Source organism: Ursus americanus, chromosome 7, assembly GCF_024610735.1.
Source record: "Ursus americanus isolate L20-20 chromosome 7, mUrsAme1.1.p, whole genome shotgun sequence".
Classification (NCBI taxonomy): domain Eukaryota; kingdom Metazoa; phylum Chordata; class Mammalia; order Carnivora; family Ursidae; genus Ursus; species Ursus americanus.
Genome location: NC_142133.1, coordinates 54,028,673 through 54,042,903, shown reverse-complemented (window position 1 = coordinate 54,042,903; position 14,231 = coordinate 54,028,673).

The window sequence follows — 14,231 nt, the reverse complement described above, 5'->3', positions numbered from 1 at the left end:
CACACACACACACACACACACACACACACACTTAGAACTAAAAAATGAATTCGACGAAGTTGTAGGATACAAAATTAATACACAGAAATTTGTTGCATTCCTATACACTAACAAACTATCGGAAACAGAAAACAATCCCGTTTACAATTGCATAAAAAAGAATAAGTTACCTGGGGATAAATTTAACCACAAGGTGAAAGACTTGTACTGTGAAAACTATGACATTGATAAAAGAAACCTAAGATGACACAAATAAATGGAAAGATACACCATCCTCATGAATCGAAAAAATATTGTTAAAATGCCCATACTACCCAAAGCAGTTACAGACTCAGTGCAACCCCTATCAAAATAGTAAAGGAATTTTTCATATAACTAGAACAAGCAATCCAAAATTTCTATGGAATCACAAAAGACCCCAAATTGCCAAAGCTATCTTGAGAAAGTAGAATGAAGATGGAGGTAATCACAATTCCAGATTTCAAACTCTACTACAAAGCTACAGTAAACAATACAGTATGATAGTGGCACAAAGAGACATATAGAATAGAACAGAATAGAGAACCCAGAAATAAACCCATGTTTCTATGGTCAATTAACCTATGACAAAGGAGGCAACAATATATAATGGGGAAAACACAGTCTCTTCAATAAATGGTTTTGGGAAAATTGACAGACAGAGAATGAAACTGGACAACTTTCTTATACCATATACAAAAATAAACTCAAAACAGATTAAAGACCTAAATGTAAGAAATCATAAAACCCCTAAAAAAAAGTAGGCAGTAATCTCTTGAACATTGATCTTAGCAATATTTTTTTGGATTTGTCTCCTTAGGCAAGGACAGCAAAGGCAAAAACAAAAGAAAACAAAATTGGGACTACATCAAACAAAAAGCTTTTACACAGCAAAGAAAACCATCAACAAAACAACAGCAACAACAACAACAACAAAAACAATCTACTGAATGGGAGGAGATATTTGCAGATGATGTATCTAATAAGGAATTAACGTCTAAAAACACAAAGAAGTCATACAACTGAACACCAAAAACTCCAAACAATCTGCTTAAAAAATGGACAGAGGACCTCTGGATAGACATTTTTCCAAAGACAAATGGCCAACAGACACATGAAAAGATGCTCAACATCACTAATCATCTGGAAAATGCATATGAAAACCACAATAAGGGTGGTGTCACACCTAGTAGAATGGCTATTATCAAAAAGACAAGAAATGACAAAGATTAGAGAAGATGTGGAGAAAAGGTAACCCTCATACATGGTTGGTGCAAATGTAACTGTTGCAGTCATGATGAAAAACAGTATGGAGGTTCCTCAAAAAATTAAAAATAGAAATACAATACAACCTAGCAATTCCAATTCTGGGTATTTATCTGAAGAAAACAAAAGCACTAATTCAAAAAGATATATACACCCCTATGTTTATTGCTGCATTATTTACAACAGCCAAGATACGGAAGCAACCTAATAGATGAATGAATAAAGATGATGTGGTGTGTATGTACAATGGGAATATTACTCAGCCATAAAAAAGAATGAGATCTTACCATTTATGACAACATGGATGAAATTATACAGTAATATGCTAAAGTGAAATAAGTCAGACAGAGAAAGATGAATACCATAAAATCTCACATACATGTAAAAATCTCAAAAACAAAACAAACAAAAACAGACTCATAAATATAGAGAACAAACTGGTGGTCGCCAGAGGGGAGGAGCATGAAGGAATGGATCAAATAAGTGAAAGAGGTACAAACTTCCAGTTATAAAATAAGTAAGTCATGGGGATGTTAAGTGCAGCATAGGGAAGATAGTAATGTTATAATAACTTTGTATGGTAACAGATGGTAACTAGACTTACTGTGGTGATCACTTTGTAATGTACATACATGTTGAATGTCATACAACTAAAACTAATATATAATATTGTACGTCAAATACACTTCAATAAAATGACAACATAAATCCTTCTTACTGAAACACGGGAGTTAAGATGGCGGAGGAGTAGGAGACACCGTTTTCAGCCGGTCCTCCGAGTCGAGCTGGATAGGTACCAGACCAGCCTAAACAACCACGGAACCAGCCTGAGACGCAGGAAGACGCATCTGGATCTCTACAAATGAACATCTCCAGCGCTGAGTATTGAGGTACGAAGCGGGGAGCCATGAAACTGTGCACAGATATCGGAAGATAAATGGAAGGGGGAGGGAGCCACCGTGTTCGGGCGCCGGGAAGCGGTAGCCACTTGCACGGGAGAGCGGGCGGGGCTCACGGTCGGCACCCGCAAAACAGCAGACTGAGACCGTGAGCCGGGTGCGCGCGCCACCAGGCATCTCGCGGAACCCCGGAATCCCGGTGAGCTCACTGGATCCAGACTGAGACCGGGAGATCCGGGAGCGGGCGCGGGGCGGCTGGTGGCTGGCGGCATTAGAAACACAAAGGACAGAGACGCGCCGGCCCTGGAAGTGAGGGCTGGGACGCCGGGTGTGGGGCGCACATCCCGGGACGCTGCAGGGTTGAGCAGCACCAACAGAAACAGAGTTAAAGTGGCCAGAACATTAGTAGAGAACGGGCCGCAATCCCTCTGTTCTGTGACAGAGGCTGAAATTTGGCCGCTGCTGCTCTGACTCTCAGAAGAGGCACAGCAAACCGCCAGGGAAAGCCGCCAGAGAACAAAAGCCTGGAAATACCGGCTCAGGGAGTGCCCATCCCCATCCCCCCTCGCAGGGGACACGGAGACTCTACCCAAACAGGGCTGCCTGAGTATCGGCACGGCAGGCCCCTCCCCCAGAACACAGAAGGCAGGCTGAAAAATCAAGAAGCCCACAACCCGGGCGCCTGGGTGGCGCAGTCATTGAGCGCCTGCCTTCGGCTTAGGGCGTGATCCCGGCGTTCCGGAAAGGAGTCCCTCATCGGGCTCCTCCGCTGGGAGCCTGCTTCTTCCTCTCCCACTCCCCTGCTTCTGTTCCCTCTCTCGCTGGTTGGCTGCCACATAAAAAAATAAATAAAATCTTTTAAGAAGAAGCCCACATCCCTAAGATCCCTATAAAACAAGGGGCACGGCCTGGGACCCAGTCAATAATTTGGGCTCTGGACAACCCCGCAACTTCTCCTCATCAGAATGACAAGAAGGAGAAGCCCCCCCCAGCAAAGAAAAGACAGTGAGTCTGTGGCCTCTGCCACAGAAATAATGGATATGGATGTAACCAAATTATCAGAAATGGAATTCAGAGTAACGATGGTCAAAATGATGAGTAGAATTGAAAAAACTATTAACGAAAAGGTTACTGAGAATATAGAATCCCTAAGGACAGAAATGAGAGCGAATCTGACAGAAATTAAAAATTCTATGAGCCAAATGCAGGCAAAACTAGAGGCTCTGACGGCCAGGGTCACAGAAGCAGAGGAACGGGTTAGTGAATTGGAGGATGGGTTAATAGAGGAAAAAATGAAAACAGAAGATGGTCTTAAAAAAATCCACGCCCACGAATGTAGGTTACGGGAGATTACTGACTCAATGAAACGATCCAATGTTAGAATCATCGGCATCCCCGAGGGGGTGGAGAAAAACAGAGGTCTAGAAGAGATATTTGAACAAATTGTAGCTGAAAACTTCCCTAATCTAGCAAGGGAAACAAACATTTGTGTCCAAGAGGCAGAGAGGACCCCTCCCAAGCTCAACCACGACAAACCTACGCCACGTCATGTCATAGTGCATTTCGCAAATATTAGATGCAAGGATACAGTATTGAAAGCGGCCAGGGCAAAGAAATTTCTCACGTACCAAGGCAAAAGCATCAGAATTACGTCAGACCTGTCTACACAGACCTGGAATGAGAGAAAGGGTTGGGGGAGCATATTTAAAGCTCTTTCAGAGAAAAACATGCAGCCAAGGATCCTTTATCCAGCAAGGCTGTCATTCAGAATTGATGGAGAAATAAAGACATTTCAGAATCGCCAGTCACTAACCAATTTTGTAACCACGAAACCAGCCCTACAGGAGATATTACGGGGGGTTCTATAAAAGTAAAAAGGCCCCAAGAGTGATACAGAACAGAAAGTCACAGCCAATACAAAGAGTTTACTGGCAACATGGCAACATTAAAATCATATCTCTCAGTAATCAGTCTTAATGTAAATGGTTTGAACCATCCCATAAAACGCCACAGGGTTGCAGATTGGATAAAAAGAAATGACCCAACCATTTGCTGTCTACAAGAGACTCATTTCGAACCCAAAGATGCATTCAGACTGAGAGTAAGGGGATGGAGTACCATATTTCACGCAAATGGACCTCAAAAGAAAGCTGGGGTAGCAATTCTCATATCAGATAAATTGGATTTTAAACTACAGACTATAGTTAGAGACGCAGAAGGGCACTATATTATTCTTAAGGGAAGTATTCAACAAGTGGATATGACAATTATAAATATATATGCCCCCAACAGGGGAGCAGCAAGATACACAAGCCAACTCTTAACCAGAATAAAGAGACATATAAATAAAAATACATTAATAGTAGGGGACCTCAACACTCCACTATCAGAAATAGACAGAACACCCTGGCAAAAACTATGCAAAGAATCAAAGGCTTTGAATGCCATACTCAACGAGTTGGACCTCATAGATATATATAGAACACTACACCCCAGAACCAAAGAATACTCATTCTATTCTAATGCCCATGGAACATTCTCAAGAATAGACCATGTTCTGGGACACAAAACAGGTCTCAACCGATACCAAAAGATTGAAATTATCCCCTGCATATTCTCAGACCACAACGCTCTGAAATTGGAACTCAACCACAAGGAAAAATTTGGAAGAAACTCAAACACTTGGAGACTAAGAACCATCCTGCTCAGGAATGACTCGATAAACCAGGAAATCAAAAATCAAATTAAACAATTTATGGAGACCAATGAGAATGAAAATACAACAGTCCAAAACCTATGGGATACTGCAAAGGCAGTCCTAAGGGGGAAATACATAGTCATCCAAGCCTCACTCAAAAGAATAGAAAAATCTAAAATGCAGTTTTTATATTCTCACCTCAAGAAGCTGGAACAGCAACAGAGGGACAGGCCTAATCCACGCACGAGGAAGCAGTTGACCAAAATTAGAGCTGAAATCAATCAAGCAGAAACCAGAAGTACAGTAGAGCAGATCAACAGGACTAGAAGCTGGTTCTTTGAGAGAATCAATAAAATTGACAGACCACTGGCAACACTTATCCAAAAGAAAAGAGAAAGGACCCAGATTATTAAAATTATGAATGAAAAAGGAGAGGTCACGACGAGCACCATTGAAATTGGAAGGATTATTAGAAATTTTTATCAACAGCTATATGCCAATAAACTAAGCAATCTGGAAGAGATGGAATCCTTCCTGGAAACCTATAAACTACCAAGATTGAAACCGGAAGAAATTGATTCCTTAAACAGGCCAATTAATTATGAAGAGATTGAGTCAGTGATAAACAACCTTCCAAATAACAAAACTCCAGGCCCGGACGGTTTTCCTGGGGAATTCTACCAAACATTCAAAGAAGAAATAATACCTATTCTCCTAAAGCTATTTCAAAAAATAGAAACAGAAGGAAACCTACCAAACTCATTCTATGAGGCCAATATTACCTTGATCCCCAAACCAGGCAAAGACCCCATCAAAAAGGAGAATTACAGACCGATTTCCCTAATGAATATGGACGCCAAAATCCTCAACAAGATACTTGCTAATAGAATCCAACAGTACATTAAAAGGATTATCCATCACGATCAAGTGGGATTCATACCTGGGATGCAAGCGTGGTTCAATATTCGCAAATCAATCAGCGTGATACATCATATCAACAAGAAAAGACTCAGAAACCATATGATCCTCTCAATCGATGCCGAAAAAGCATTTGACAAAATACAGCATCCTTTCCTGATTAAAACCCTTCAGAGTGTAGGAATAGAAGGTCATTTCTCAATCTCATAAAAGCCATCTATGAAAAGCCTACTGCAAATATTATTCTCAATGGGGAAAAGCTGGAAGCCTTTCCCTTAAGATCAGGAACTCGACAAGGATGCCCACTCTCGCCACTATTATTCAACATAGTACTAGAAGTCCTTGCAACAGCAATCAGACAACAAAAAGGGATCAAAGTTATTCAAATCGGCAAAGAAGAAGTCAAAATGTCTCTCTTTGCAGATGACATGATACTCTATATGGAAAACCCAAAAGAAGCCACTCCCAAACTATTAGAAGTTATAGAGCAATTCAGTAACGTGGCGGGATACAAAATAAATGCTCAGAAATCAGTTGCATTTCTATACACGAATAACGAGACCGAAGAAAGAGAAATTAGGGAATCCATCCCATTTACAATAGCACCAAAAACCATACGTTACCTTGGAATTAACTTAACCAGAGACGTAAAGGACCTATATTCTAGAAACTATAAATCACTCTTGAAAGACATTGAGGAAGACATAAAAAGATGGAAAGATATTCCATGCTCATGGATCGGAAGAATTAACATAGTTAAAATGTCAATGCTACCCAGAGCAATCTACACTTTCAATGCTATCCCAATCAAAATACCAAGGACATTTTTCAAAGAACTGGAACAAACAGTCCTTAAATTTGTATGGAAACAGAAAAGGCCCCGAATCTCCAAGGAACTGTTGAAAAGGAAAAACAAAGCTGGGGGCATCACAATGCTGGATTTTGAGCTGTACTACAAAGCTGTGATCACAAAGACAGCATGGTACTGGCACAAAAACAGACACATAGTGGAACAGAATAGAGAGCCCAGAAATGGACCCTCGGCTCTTTGGGCAACTAATCTTTGATAAAGCAGGAAAAAACATCCGGTGGGAAAAAAACAGTCTCTTCAATAAATGGTGCTGGGAAAATTGGACAGCTACATGCAAGAGAATGAAACTTGACCACTATCTCACACCATACACAAAAATAAACTCCAAATGGATGAAAGACCTCGATGTGAGACAGGAATCCATCAAAATTCTAGAGGAGAACATAGGCAACAACCTCTACGACATCGGCCAAAGCAACCTTTTTCATGACACATCCCCAAAGGCAAGAGAAACAAAAGATAAAATGAACTTATGGGACTTCATCAAGATTAAAAGTTTCTGCACAGCCAAGGAAACAGTCAGAAAAACTAAGAGGCAGCCCACGGAATGGGAGAAGATATTTGCAAATGACACTACAGATAATAGACTGGTATCCAAGATCTACAAAGAACTTCTCAAACTCAATACACAAGAAACAAATAAACAAATCAAAAAATGGGCAGAAGAAATGAACAGACACTTTTCCAATGAAGACATACAAATGGCTAACAGACACATGAAAAAATGTTCAAAATCATTAGCCATCAAGGAAATTCAAATCAAAACCACACTGAGATACCACCTTACGCCAGTTAGAATGGCAACAATAGACAAGGCAAGAAACAACAATTGTTGGAGAGGATGTGGAGAAAGGGGATCCCTCCTACATTGTTGGTGGGAATGCAAGTTGGTACAGCCACTCTGGAAAACAGTGTGGAGGTCCCTTAAAAAGTTAAAAATTGAGCTACCCTATGACCCAGCCATTGCACTACTGGGTATTTACCCCAAAGATACAGACGTAGTGAAGAGAAGGGCCATATGCACCCCAATGTTCATAGCAGCAATGTCCACAATAGCTAAATCGTGGAAGGAGCCGAGATGCCCTTCAACAGATGACTGGATTAAGAAGTTGTGGTCCATATATACGATGGAATATTACTCAGCTATCAGAAAGAATGAGTTCTCAACATTTGCTACAACATGGACAGCACTGGAGGAGATAATGCTAAGTGAAATAAGTCAAGCAGAGAAAGACAACTATCATATGATTTCTCTCATCTATGGAACATAAGAACTAGGATGATCGGTAGGGGAAGAGAGGGATAAAGAAAGGGGGGGTAATCAGAAGGGGGAATGAAACATGAGAGACTATGGACTATGAGAAACAAACTGAGGACTTCAGAGGGGAGGGGGGTGGGGGAATGGGATAGACCGGTGATGGGTAGTAAGGAGGGCACATATTGCATGGTGCACTGGGTGTTATACACAACTAATGAATCATCGAGCCTTACATCGGAAACCGGGGATGTACTGTATGGTGACTAACATAATATAATAAAAAATCATTAAAAAAAAAAATCCTTCTTACCATGTAGGCAAGGATTTATTAAACAAGAAACAAATCATTAAATATCAGCAATTATAAATACCTTAAAATTAAAAATTAAAAAATCCTATTCATCAAATTCCATCTTAAAAGGACAAGCTATAAGCTGGGAAAAGACATCACAAATACATAAAATTGACGTGACATTGATACCCAAAATGTATAAAGAACTTCTAAAAATGAATGAAAAAGGAAAAACAATATATTAGAATAAATGGGCAAAAGACATAGGTCAGCATTTCTTAAAAGGCAAAATGCATGTATCTAATAAATACATGAAAATAAATACCAATATCATTACTACATGGGAAATGTAAATCAGAAGTGATGCAATACTGCCCCCATTTAACTGGCCAATTTTAATGTCTAACCAAACCAAATTTGAAGAGCATGTGGTTTGCTATCAAATAATAACATACTTGGTAAGAATTAAATTGCTATAATCATTTTCAAAACAATATGCTTATACATTTTAAAGTTAAATATTTATATACAAACATAATAATTCCATTCTTGCATATGCCCCAAAAACCCTCACATATATATGGAAGGAGACACAAAAGTTATTAGTAATTCTTTCTAAAAGACCAAAGTGGGGGGGGGGGGGAAGAAAAAAGAAAGGAGATCAACAGAAAAATGAATAATCTATGGTAGATTCACAAAATGGAATATTATGCACAAATGAAAATGAGTATTAGTACATTAATACTAATGTTGAATGAATAAAGCATGTTTCAGCAGAGTATCTAAAATGATCCTTGTTTACTAAATTCAAAGTAACTATATGGTATTTGTCTTTCTCTGACTGACTTATTTCACTTAGCATAATACTCTCTAGCTCTATCCATATCATTGCAAATGGCAAGATTTCATTCTTTTTGATGGCTGCATGATATACCATTATATATATATGGAATATTATATATATATACACACACACATATATATACACCCCACCCACATCTTCTTTATCCATTCATCAGTCTATGGACACTTGGGCTGTTTCCATAATCTGACTATTGTAGATAATGCTGCTATAAACATCAAGATGCATGTATCCCTTTGAATTAGTATGTTTGTATTCCTTGGATTAATAGTAGAGCAATTGCTAGATTGTAAGGTAGTTTTTTTTTAACTTTTAGAGGAACCTCCATACTGTTTTTCACCATGGATGCACCAGTTTGCATTCCCACCAACAGTGCAGGAGAGTTGACTGTTCTCCACATCCTTGCCAACACTTGTTGGTTCTTGCGTTGTTGATTTTAGCCACCCTGACAGGCATGAAGTGACATCTTATTGTAGTTTTGATTTGCATTTCCCCGATGATGAGTGATATTGAGCATCTTTTCATATGTCTTTTGACCATCTACAGGTCTTCTTTGGAAAAATGTCTCTTCCTGTTACCTGTCCACTTTTTAATTGGATTATTCATTTTTTGGGTGTTGAATTTTATAAATCCTCATACGTGGAATTTAAGAAACAAAACAAACAAAGAGGAAAAAAAGAGATAGTGAGAGGCAAACAAGTAAACAGACTCTTATACAGAAAAAAACTAATGGCTACCAAAGAGGCGGTGGGTAGGGGGAGAAGTTAATAGGTGATGGGGATTAAGGAGTGCCCTTGTTGTTATGAGCCCTGGGTGATATAAGGAAGTGCTGAATCACTATATTGTACACCTGAAACTAATATTACACTGTATGTTAACTAACTGGAATTTTTACATAAAAACTAAAAAAAAGTAACCAACATATAGGTTGATAATAAAGATACATGATAAAACTATTAAAAAAGAGCAAGAGTATTAAAGTGGAATTTAGGGGAAGAGAGGGTTTTAGGATCAGAGAGAAGCATATAGTTGTTAATTTTCTAGTTCTGGGGTTCAGTAATGTGGTCACAGTGTTCACTGTATCATTAGAATAAGTAAAGCAAAAGACCCATGCATTCAGTAATTATAGCAATATATTCCAAATTAGAGACTATAATCAAAACCATTATTTGCATCCAAGAGTCAATAGAAGGAAGAGGAGGAAAAGGAAGAGGATAAATAAAGACGACTTGCAGAGGCTGTCAAAATGGAAATGAAGAGAGGGAAATAAACATAAGTAACATGGTACAAGTAAAATCCGTATGAATTAATGAAGGACTAAATATGTGGTGTGAAGTAGAGGTCAAGATTAAAGATATTTTCTAGTGTAATTAGGAGTGTGAGATGGGTAATACAGATGTGAAAAGCATAAGGACATTCAGATATAATTTTGCTCATCTTGATTTAGAGGGGTTTACTCTCTGTACAGGTAGTGATAATAAAAGACAATTTGGAATTCAAGCCTAGAATTTCTAAGGAGAACAAGGCTGTTGATTTAGATACAGGAATTTTCTACATACTAATTAATAGGTAAGATGACCTAAAGAGAGAATGAATTAATTTTACTCAGTATAAGAATTACATTTCTAATAATCAGAGCTGTCAGATACTGACATGTATTGCCTTGAAAGGTACTGAGCTTTTCAGTTAGTTGATGTATTAATAGTCATCTGACATGTGTATTTTAGGAAACCCCTAGATTGAGTCAGATATTCATCACTAAGTAAATCTTAGGGTTAATGCTAAGATTTTATGGCTCATGGTGTTTGCTGCCTGCATTTATTGCTCCATGTCCTGCCGCATTCTGTTTATAAACACACATACAAATTTAATTATTTTACATAAACTTACACAAACAAGCTTTTTATTTTAGAATAGTTTTAATTTGCCGAAAAGTTACAAAGATAGTAGAGAGGTCTCATACACTCTACATTGAGCTTCCTCTATTATTAACATCTTATGTGTGTATGCTAAATCTGTCATGACTATTAACTGATATTAATATATAATACACATAATTATTGATATGTTAATAAATAATTATTATTTACATAGCTAACTTAGATTCCTTAGGATTTTTTTATTTTTATTTATTTATTTATTTATTTATTTTTTTAAAAGATTTTATTTATTCATTCGACAGGATAGAGACAGCCAGTGAGAGAGGGAACACAAGCAGGGGGAGTGGGAGAGGAAGAAGCAGGCTCATAGCGGAGGAGCCTGATGTGGGGCTCGATCCCATAATGCCGGGATCACGCCCTGAGCCGAAGGCAGACGCTTAACCGCTGTGCCACCCAGGCGCCCCTCCTTAGGATTTTTTTAAAGATTTATTTACTTTAGAGAGAGGGAAAGAGCATGTGAGGGAACAGGAGGGAGGGGCAGAGAAAGAAGGAGAGAGAAACTCAAGCGGACTCTGCGCTGAGTGTTTAGCCCCAACATGGGGCTGGATCGAACAATCCTGAGATCTTGACCTGAGTTGGCATTTATCTGGTTTCTCTGCTGCAACATTACAGAAGTCTATTCTTAATGCACAAAAAACTACATAGCCAGTCTAGATTCACAGACAATTGCTTTGTCAGTGAGAACTGAGGTGCTCCCATCTACATTGGGATGAGCTATTATTTGTAGCTGAATTATACTGAATCCATTTTAACTGATTTTCTTAATCATATGACAAATTCTCAGGGGAAATGTAGGCAATAGGTTGATCACTAAGTCTGAAAATTATAGCTCTTCTTTAAAACAATCTTATGATTTAATCTTGAACTTTTGACTACCGGCGCTTTCCCATTTTAAGTGGCATAAATACATATATCAGTGAAAGGTAAAAGGTAGCAATTTGAGTTTTAGGAAAACCTCCTAGTTAGAAAATTATCTCAGCCAAAGAAAAAGTCAGTTATAGTAAATATAGTTAACTCATGAAAACACCAAAAATATTTTTAAGTAATCAGATGAAATAGGAAAGCTTAACACTGCTTCTCTCAAAGCGCTCTCCTTAGACAATGTTTAATTACTATTTTGTGTTAGATTATTTCGAGAGTGAAAGAGAACTTAGCAAACCTCATACCATGTAAATTTTCAAAATCTTGTCTGTTTTATATTCACAAATTTGTTACTTAAGCACTTAATACTTAAAAAGGGCAAAGAAGACAATACTGGGATTGAGCAGAGAACCCATAAAATAGAAAATTGGTACAATACTACCTCAGAAAGGATCTTAGAAAAACACACTATATTTTGGTGTCTGGTAAAAACACCTAAGAAATACTTTTTATCTCTTCCATATTGAATCCTGGATTTAAAAAGCTACAAAAACCCTTCCTCTCCTTTTTAATGGAGGGCAATACAGAAATTGCGGTTAATGTGTATACTTAGGGTTTAGGGGATAAAAGAGATAGACCTAGAATAAAAATAAGGAAAAAAAATCCATTCACCAACTGTCCCCTATTATCTCAGCATATATGAGAATTTCCAGATTTGTTCTGTTCCCCCCCCTTTTTTTTCTTATTATAGGTCTGCATTGGCATGTGGGAAATGTAAAACATAGATAGATAGACAGATATAATACAGTATGTAATCTTTGAATTCACACCAATGTCAGTATATACCTATATCTGTGCTTATACTGCTGCGTAGGTTCTGATGTAGATGTTAGAATAGGGGTCCATATGGCAGGCTGACCACTGGGTCTTTGGTTTCTCCCTCTTGTTTCATAAGTGAGTGCCATAATGTAGGTTCACTGTATCGTTTTCAGTGCAGAGAAGACACCCTCACCTCAGTTGGCTTGAGTAAGACAGTTGAGCAAGACAGTTCAGTGTTGGAGAATAATTGGTAATAATGTAAAGCACTGCTATATTAGCGCTATGTGAAGGGCCACCAACGGGCCACAGACTGGCTTAAAAATTCAGGAAGGTCAGTGAACTGTCTATAATTAAACTGAAGCAAACTTCAAGTATTCTATTCTGGGCATGACTTTTTAAAATACCCATATTTTCTGCTTACGCCATCAAAAATTTGGCTGAATTTAGTTAGTGACCATTTTGCCAGAATTTCCTCCCACATACCATGCTTCTTCTCAGAAATAGTATTTTCGTGGTATTTATATAAGGTTCTTCTGTAGCATAAATCACCCTATTCTGAATATGGTAAAACTATTTGAAGTGAAAGTAAGTATAGTTAATTCTCTCTTATCAGGAAAGGACTTAACTCTCTTCCCAATTACCTTTTCCATGCAAAATTATCCACTGCGTTAAGTGCATCCTGTTTCATGATTTATTGCATAAAATCGAAGAGACCTGGGACCCAAAAGCTGTTCTATGACAACAAATTTCTTTAAAGCTAGCTATAATTTTCTCATTCTTTCCAGGAGTGTTTAAAAATACCACCAAACTTAAATATATCAAATGTTTAAGTGACTACTTTTTGCCAGGCATTGTGGAGCTACAAAGTAAAAACAAAGCAAATAAATGAGAGAGACAAAGAGTGAGAGAGATCCTACTCTTAAGGACTCAACATTTAGTATGTACTAAAGCTATCCACTGGAATTCTGGAATTAGATTAGGTGTCATTTAAATCGACTCTATTAAACAGATATTCATAGAGTTCCTAGGAAAGTTCTACCTGCTGGGGGAGCACTCAATATCCTCTGTCTTATGAATTCTGGTGGGGCAAGATAGACAAGAAAGAGAAGAAATAGTATTATAAGGAAAAACAATAAATCAGGAAAAGGATACAGAATTTAAGTTGGGAGTTTGCAATTTTATGAAGGGTGCCCAGGGAGTGCTGTGTGAGAAGGTTGCCTCTAAGTAACATTCTGAAGAAGATGAAGGAGTCACTCAAGTGGATACCTTGGAACAAGGCATTCTAGGAAAATAGAAAAAGTGGAAAGGCTCTGAGATGGGAGCATGGTTATCATGTTTAAAAGACAGCAAGGAATCAACCTGGTCGGTGTGGAATGGGCAAGGCACAGCAGTAAAAAATGAAGTCAGAGAGGAATTAGGAGTTTTGCACCATTAGAATATGATTTGTCGGGACACCTGAGTGGTGCAGTGGGTTAAGCACCGAGCTCTTTCAGTTCAGGTTGTGATCAGGGTCGTGAGATGGAACCCCG